Genomic DNA, 8,251 nt, shown 5'->3' on the forward strand with positions numbered 1-8,251 from the left:
GTCACCCAGGCTGGAGTGCAGTGGCCGGATCTCTGCTCACTGCAAGCTCCGCCTCCCGGGTTTACGCCATTCTCCTGGCTCAGCCTCCCGAGTAGCTGGGACTACAGGCGCTGGCCACCTCGCCCGGCTAGTTAAAAATTTCATTTTTTAAGTCACACTGGGCAGCAAGCAGAATAGAGATTTGAGTCCAGGTGTACCTGACCGAGTCTCTGCCTGCACTCCTAGACAAGATGCTCAGGACAGACCTCATTCTTCGGTTGTCCCCAAGCAGGAGGAAACAAATGCCACTTCCTATGTTGGGAGAGCTGAGGGCTGGTGGTTTAGCAGTAGGAGAAGAAAAATCTGATTAGATGTCTCAGGCACACTCCATGGATCTCAGGGCTGATAGGGGACAAGGAGAGGACAAGGGAGGAAGCAGTCCAGGGTGCACCCCCTTGTTAGTGGCTGGGGTCAGTGGCTGACCAAGTAGGAGTGCAGAGGGGTAAGAAAAGTAGCTTTCAAGGGTAAGAACCTGTGTGTGAATGTGGATATGTTCAGTATGAGATGTCCAAGAATCGTCCCCAGTGGTCATTTGGATGTGGGTCTGGAGCTGAAGGGTGAGACACAGTAGGTGGGTTTTTCAGTCAGTTATGGGTTCTAATCAGGACCAAGAAGTGTGTAAGATCGTCCCAGATGAGACAGTGAAGCCAGGACCTTCAGAAACGCATTCGAGGGGCAAGAGGAAAAGGACAGTGAGGTGGAACAGGAGGAACAGGACACTGAACAGGACACTGAGGAGGAACAGGACACTGAGGAGGGGCCGGAGATGCTGGTAAAGAAGTGACAGCAAGTACTGAGCAAACAAGTGGCTATAAAGGGGAGGAGAGGACAGAAGCTGGGGAGGCCGCTGGAGAGTGAGGGGGAGAGAGGAGGGTGAGAAGTCGGAACTAGAGGGGTTAGGGGCGGAGCGAAGTTCTCGAGGCGTTGCCTGCATGAGGGGGAAGCGCGGCTTGAGGCCCGGGAGGGTACAGACAGCGAGGAGGGGCCTCCGTCGGAGGGGACTGGAGACCTGCCGAGAGGTGGGGGCCTTAAAGAAGTTGCTGACCAACCACGTCCTCGGCGCGGCCAAGAGCCGGGCCCAGGTCAAAGGCCGGATGGCCCCTGCAGAACTGGGCCAGGACCCGCGCAGCCGCGTTCGCCCCCTCGAGGTCGTGAGCGCGCGTGCCCAGAGCAACTGGCATTGTCACGTACGGCCGGCGCCCAGGGGTTGGCTCCGCCCCCGGCTTCCGCGGGGATTGGCCGGGGCGGGCCGGGGCTGGGCAGCTGCAGTAGGGTAGAGAGTCCGCACTTGCGCGGCGGCCGAAGTGAGAGAGAATTAGTCCCTGCGGTCCCACAAGACGGGCCCCGCTGCCCTTGGTGACCCTGCGCTCCGGCCTCGGGGTAGGTGGCGGTCGGCGCGCCGAGACCCTGGGGAGCCCCGCCCAGACGCCTGCTCCGCTCCCAGGCCTCCCGGGCTCTCCAGCAGCGCTCGCCATGGAGATCCTAGACGAGTTCGACAGCGAGGTCCCGCAGAGCGAAACCTTCTGCCAGCAAATTTCCGAGGAAGACTTGGAGAGGCAGGCGGACACCACACTGAGCGCGCGCTGCGCCGCCTCTTCCACCGCCTCGACCGCAACCCGTCGCTGGCGGAGAGGGTGGTGCAATTGGAATAGCGTGGGCTCCTCTCTTTTCTCCGGGTGCGGCCGCAGGGCCTGGGACCGACTGGGTGGCAACTGTCGCTACCCGGGTCCGCCGTCCCCTAGGGCAGAGCTCCGACAATTGGAGCTTGGGGGTGGGGTGGAGAGGTAGCAGTCGGCGTAGCTGGGGCTTCAGGGGAGGAGCTATCAGAAAACCGAGGCTGCACAGCCTGGGGAGTGGAGCGGGCAGGCATCTCACGCCCCGGACCTCCCCCTGCCCTGCCTCTCCCACTCTTGTTGCAGGCGAAGTGTGCAGGGGGAGCTGAACCATTGCAACAGCACGGGCGCCCTGGAGATGCACGAGCGGGTGGAGCAGCTGAAGCAGAGCATACACCGCGTGCACCTCTACTCCCGGGGTGAAGATCAACCTCTGCCCGTGCTGGGCCCTGCGGGGAGTCTGAGCCCAATGCAGCCAGGCCGAGGGCTAGATGACCACCTCCACTCTTTTCGGTTGGATTTGCCCTCCTTGGACCAAGTTTTATCCAGAGCAGGAAGGGGCCTGCCTGGGCAATCCGGACTTGGGAGAAGGAGAGGCGCTGCCCTTAGCTAGATTCTTTTTTTTTTTTTTTTTTTTTTGAGACAGTCTTGCCCTGTGACCCAGGCTGGAGTGCAATGGCACTGATCTCGGCTCACTGCAACCTCCGCCTCCTGGGTTCAGTCGATTCTCCTGCCTCAGCCTCCTGAGTAGCCGGGATTACAGGCGCCCGCCACCACGCCCAGCTAATTTTTGTATTTTTAGTAGAGACGGGGTTTTACCATGTTGGCCAGGATGATCTCGATCTGCTGACCTTGTGATCCGCCCGCCTTGGCCTCCCAAAGTGCTGGGATTATAGACATGAGCCACTGCGCCCGGCCCCTAGCTAGATTATTTAGTTAGGAGACTGACTTCTGCTTTGCTGCTTCCTGGCTGTGTGATCCTGAGCAGGCTGAGCTGCCTTCCCGAAAGAGAGAGAGCCCTCATTGCTCATCTTGGTGAGTGTTTTGGAGTGGTGGATGAAGACCTGCAGGTAGGGCCTGGCTCAAGCAACCCAGCAAACCTGACTCAATTGAAAAAAAAAAAAAAGCCGGGTGCGGTGGCTCACGCCTGTAATCCCAGCCCTTTGGGACAAGGCCGAGGTGGGCAGATCACAAGGTTAGGAGTTCGAGACCAGCCTGACCAACATGGTGAAACTGCCATCTCTACTAAAAATACAAAAATTAGCGGGGCGTGGTGGCCGGCGCCTGTAAGCCCAGCTACTCAGGAGGCTGAGGCAGGAGAATTGCTTGAACCCGGGAGGCGGAGGTTGCAGTGAGCTGAGATAGTGCCACTGCACTCCAGCCTGGGCAACAGAGTGGGACTCCGTCTCAAAAAAGAAAAAAAAAAAGAAAGTTGAGAGAGTCCTGGCACTGACCAACCATGTCCTTCTTGTGGCCCTGTGGCTTGTCTCTGGCCCTGTGTTTGGCACTTTAAAAAAGCACTTTTTATTATTAAAGTAAACATATACAAAACTGGAGATGACAGGGAACACCCCCAAGAACCTGTCATCAGCCTCAGCAACTGTCCCCATCTTGCCAAATGTGTTTCACTCCCCATAACCCTAGGCCTTTTTCTGAAGTATTTGAAGGGAAATCTCAGACATCATTGTACCTCTGACTACTTTAGAATGCATCTTAATTTAAAAAAAAAAAAAAAAAAAAGGCCAGGCATTGTGGTTCACACCTGTAATCCCAGCACTTTGGGAGGCCGAGGCAGGTGGATCACCTGAGGTCAGGAGTTCAAGACCAGCCTAGCCAAATTGGTGAAACCCCGTCTCAACTAAAAATACAGAAGAATTAGCTGGGTGTGCCTGCAATCCCAGCTACTTCGGGAGGCTGAGGCAGAAGAATCACTTGAACCCAGGAGGCAGAGGTTGCAGTGAGCCGAGATCGCACTACTGCACTCCAGCCTGGGCAACAAGAGAGAAACTCCATCTCAAAAAAAAAAAAAAGGCATTTGGCTGGACACAGTAGCTCATGCCTGTAAACCCAGCACTTTGGGAAGCTGAGGTAAGAGAATCTCTTGAGCCTAGGAGTTGGAGACCAGCCTGGGCAACACAGCAAGACCCTATCTCTCTGAAAACTTTTTATTTATTTATTTTTTTTGTTGAGATGGGAGTCTCGCTCTGTTGCCCAGGCTGGAGTGCAGTGGCCGGATCTCAGCTCACTGCAAGCTCCGCCTCCCGGGTTTATGCCATTCTCCTGCCTCAGCCTCCCGAGTAGCTGGGACTACAGGCGCCCGCCACCTCGCCCAGCTAGTTTTTTGTATTTTTTTAGTAGAGACGGGGTTTCACCGTGTTAGCCAGGATGGTCTCGATCTGACCTTGTGATCCGCCCGTCTCGGCCTCCCAAAGTGCTGGGATTACAGGCTTGAGCCACTGCGCCCAGCCTGAAAACTTTTTAAAAATAGCCAGGTGTGGTGGCACATGCCTGTAGTCCTGGCTACTTGGGAGGCTGAGGCAGGAGGATAGCTGGAGCCCTGGAGTTTGAGGTTATGGTGAGCTATGATCACACCAGTGTGCTCCAGCCTGGGCAATACAGAGTGAGACCCTGTCTCTATAAAGTGACAACTACAAAAACAAACATTTGCTGACATAATCACAATGTCATTGTTACACTTTACATAATTGACAACAGTTCTCTGACATAAGCTGGTCATAGTCACCTCTCCTAGATGGGCCACAAAAGTCTTTCTAGAAAGACCCAGTGAGACTCACACATTCATTATGTTTGGCTGTTAGGCCTCTTAGGTTCCTTTTAACTAGGGTGATTGTATAATTAGTGTCTAAATTGGGACCCTTGTGAGAATGAAATGAAAGGGGGCCACATATGTGGCCACATGGGCAGCAAATGTACATTGGGATGGCCCTGGGTCCTTGGCCACTTCTGTTGAAGTCCCCTCTGAGGAAGGATAGCCCGTCTAGTGTCGTCCTCTGGCAAGTCCCACTTCCCGGGTTTGCGTCTGTTACGGTCTGCTGCTGGCTTGCTTCCTCCTCTGCCTGCATTTCTTGGACAGTTGCTCTAAAGCTCGATTGGATTCAGGCTCAGTTCCTTCGGTATATTTGTGTTCGCGGGTGCCTACACTAGTGTGGGGCTACTCACTTCTGTGTCACATGGGGAGGCCCAGTTTGCCTGGGGGTCCCACTTTCTGAGGGGCTGAGAGTGAGCCCTCCACTGATTGTTCGCTGTCAGCAGTGGCTCTGGGCATTGTTCATGGTGCTCTTTGGGGCCTCCCTCCCTTTCTTGTTGGAGGGGCTGCATGAAGACCCCACACCACTGTGTTTGGCTCCCACTCTACTCTGGCTGCAAGGCAGGTACTCACTGGCACCTTTTGTTGCAGACACCAAGAAGAGGAGAAGGAAGCCAAGACAGAAGAAACCAGAACCCATCCTCTTACGGGACCAGTCGACCTCCCCATGCCTGCCACCGACCCCACTGCCACCTCTGCCACTGCCACCACCATGGTCTCCGTGGTGACCCCGTCACCCCCTGTCTATACTATGCCTAGGGTCCTTGGTCCCTTCCCTCCACTGCCCTGCAAGTCAGTCAGTGGGAGCCTCCCCTACTCCAGGCAGTCCTGGGTGCCCCCTGCTCAGAACAATCCCAGGGGCTCTCCTGGGCCTGTAGCTGTGGCTCTCAGCCCTCTGCTTTTAAGCAGCAGACCCCTCTTTGCAGACAGGGCCTTGATGGATAAAGCAGATAAACGGGGTTTGCCCTGGTTAAGGCGTTGGGTGAGGTTGAAGGCACCAAGGGGCTCCACCTTCTTGACTTTAGGCAAGCAAGGCAGCCCCAGGCACACCAGACAGGATCCTGGGGCTCCCAAAGGACAGGTGGAAAACCAGAGGGCCCCTCCCACATCTCCAGCACCAGTCCTGCCTCTCCCTGTGGGCATGGCTCCCCACGCTATCCTCTGCCTGCAGTGTACTGGGTTAGAGCCAGGATGGTGTTTGGCCCCAGGGAGGTGCAGAGGCATGCTTACCAGGGGAAGCCAGGGCAATGGAGCTTGGGCGTGCTGTTTCCAGCCACATAGGAGAAATGGAAGCCTCCAGGGTTGAGAACCAAGGGAGTCAGATCAACCATGTGGCTGCAAGACAGGGCAGAGAGGGGACATCAGCCCCAGGCCCCTCCACACCTCATGTGCAGTTCTACAGCATGGGCACAGGTACTGCCCACACAGTCGACCTCTGAGCCCAGACCCCTCCCCTGTAAGATGAGAATAAGCACTCAGGATGATTGTGAGGATTAACTAACAGATTGAGAAGAAGTGGTGACTGAGCCTGGCACATGGGACACTCCCCAAAATGCTCCTTTTTCGTTTCCCTCAAGCCCAGAGTAAACCCCTTCGACCTCCTTGCGTTTCATGACAGGCCATTCCAGTTTAATTTCACTTCAGATCTTGAAATGTTCAAATTCTTCGCTTGGAGGATAGAAAGGAAATCTCAGGACGAGTTTGTTGGCCTCAGTTAAAGAAAAGTACCTTAAGGCCGGGCGCGGTGGCTCAAGCCTGTAATCCCAGCACTTTGGGAGGCCGAGACGGGCGGATCACGAGGTCAGGAGATCGAGACCATCCTGGCGAACACGGTGAAACCCCGTCTCTACTAAAAAATACAAAAAACTAGCCGGGCGAGGCGGCGGGCGCCTGTAGTCCCAGCTACTCGGGAGGCTGAGGCAGGAGAATGGCGTAAACCCGGGAGGCGGAGCTTGCAGTGAGCTGAGATCCGGCCACTGCACTCCAGCCCAGGCGACAGAGCCAGACTCCGTCTCAAAAAAAAAAAAAAAAAAAAAAGAAAAGTACCTTATAGAAGAGCCATAAGAATGACGTGGCTTTCATTCACTCGGCAGATACATTGGGACCATCTCTTGTGCCTACCTTGAGCTTGGTTAGGGGTACAGGAGATGGGATCGGGGGCGCTGGGAACTAAGGAGGTCTTAACCCAGCCTGGGGGATGGAGGACTGCCTGGAGGTGGAGGCCAGCCCTGAATGAGTCACACAGGCTAAGTGGGGAATCAAGAGGTGCAGGCAGTTAGGCCACCACACCTGGCCGTTCATCTTTTTTAGCATTGAATAATATTCCATTGCCTGGATATGCCACATTTTATCATTCACCCAGTGAAGGATATCCTGGTTGCTTCCAAGTTTTGGCAGTTATGAATACAGCAGCTATAAACATCTGTGTGGAGGTTTTAGACTGGACATAACTGTTCAGCTCATTTGGGTAAATACCAAGGAGCATGCTTGCTGAATCATAGGGTACGATAACCAAACTATCTTCCAAAATGACTGTACCATTTTGCATTCAGCAATGAATAAGAATTCAGAGGACTTGGCTGGGCACAGTGGCTGATGCCTGTAATCCCAGCACTTTGGGAGGCTGAGGCAGGTGGATCACGAGGTCAAGACATGGAGACCATCCTGGCTAACATGGTGAAACCCCGTCTCTACTAAAAATACAAAAAGATTAGCCGGGTGTTGTGGCAGGCAACTGTAGTCCCAGCTACTCTGAGGCAGGAGAATGGCTTGAACCCGGGAGGCAGAGCTCGCAGTGAGCCGAGATTGCACCACTGCACTCCAGCCTGGGCGACAGAGCGAGACTCCATCTCAATAAAAAAAAGACAATTCAGATTTCTGGCCAGGCATGGTGGCGCACTACTGTAATCCCATAATCCCAGCAATTTGGGAGGAGTGAGATGGGGGATCACTTGAGCTCAGGTGTTCAAATTAACCAGGCATGGTGGTGCATACCTTGTAGTCCCAGCTACTTGGAAGGCGTGAGTGGGAGAATCGCTTGAGCCCAGGGGCTGGAGGCTGCAGTGACCTGTGATCACCCTCCTGCACTCCAGCTTGGAGGACAGAGTGAGACCCTGTCTCAAAAACTTTTAATTAAAAAAAAAAAATCTAGGGGCCAGGTGCAGTGGCCCATGCCTGTAATCCCAGCACTTTCGCAGGCCGTGGTGGTGGATCACGAGATCAAGAGACCGAGACCATCCTGGCCAACATGGTGAAACCCTGTCTCTACTAAAAATACAAAAATTAGCTGGGTGTGGTGGTGCACACCTGTAATCCCAGCTACTTGGGAGGCTGAAGTAGGAGAATTGCTTGAAACCAGGTGGCAGAGGTTGCAATGAGCTGAGATCACGCCACTGCACTCCAGCCTGGTAACAGAGTGAGACTCTGTCTCAAAAAAAAAAAATTCTATGGCCGGGCGCGGTGGCTCAAGCCTGTAATCCCAGCACTTTGGGAGGCCAAGACGGGCGGATCACGAGGTCAGGAGTTCGAGACCATCCTGGCTAACACGGTGAAACCCCGTCTCTACTAAAAAATACAAAAAACTAGCCGGGCGAGGTGGCGGGCGCCTGTAGTCCCGGCTACTCGGGAGGCTGAGGCAGGAGAATGGCGTAAAAACCCGGGAGGCGGAGCTTGCAGTGAGCTGAGATCCGGCCACTGCACTCCACCCTGGGCGACACAGCGGGACTCCGTCTCAAAAAAAAAAAAAAAAAAAAAAAAAAAAAAAAAAAAAAGG

This window comes from Theropithecus gelada, chromosome 10 (genome assembly GCF_003255815.1).
Source record: "Theropithecus gelada isolate Dixy chromosome 10, Tgel_1.0, whole genome shotgun sequence".
Taxonomy (NCBI): Eukaryota; Metazoa; Chordata; class Mammalia; order Primates; family Cercopithecidae; genus Theropithecus; species Theropithecus gelada.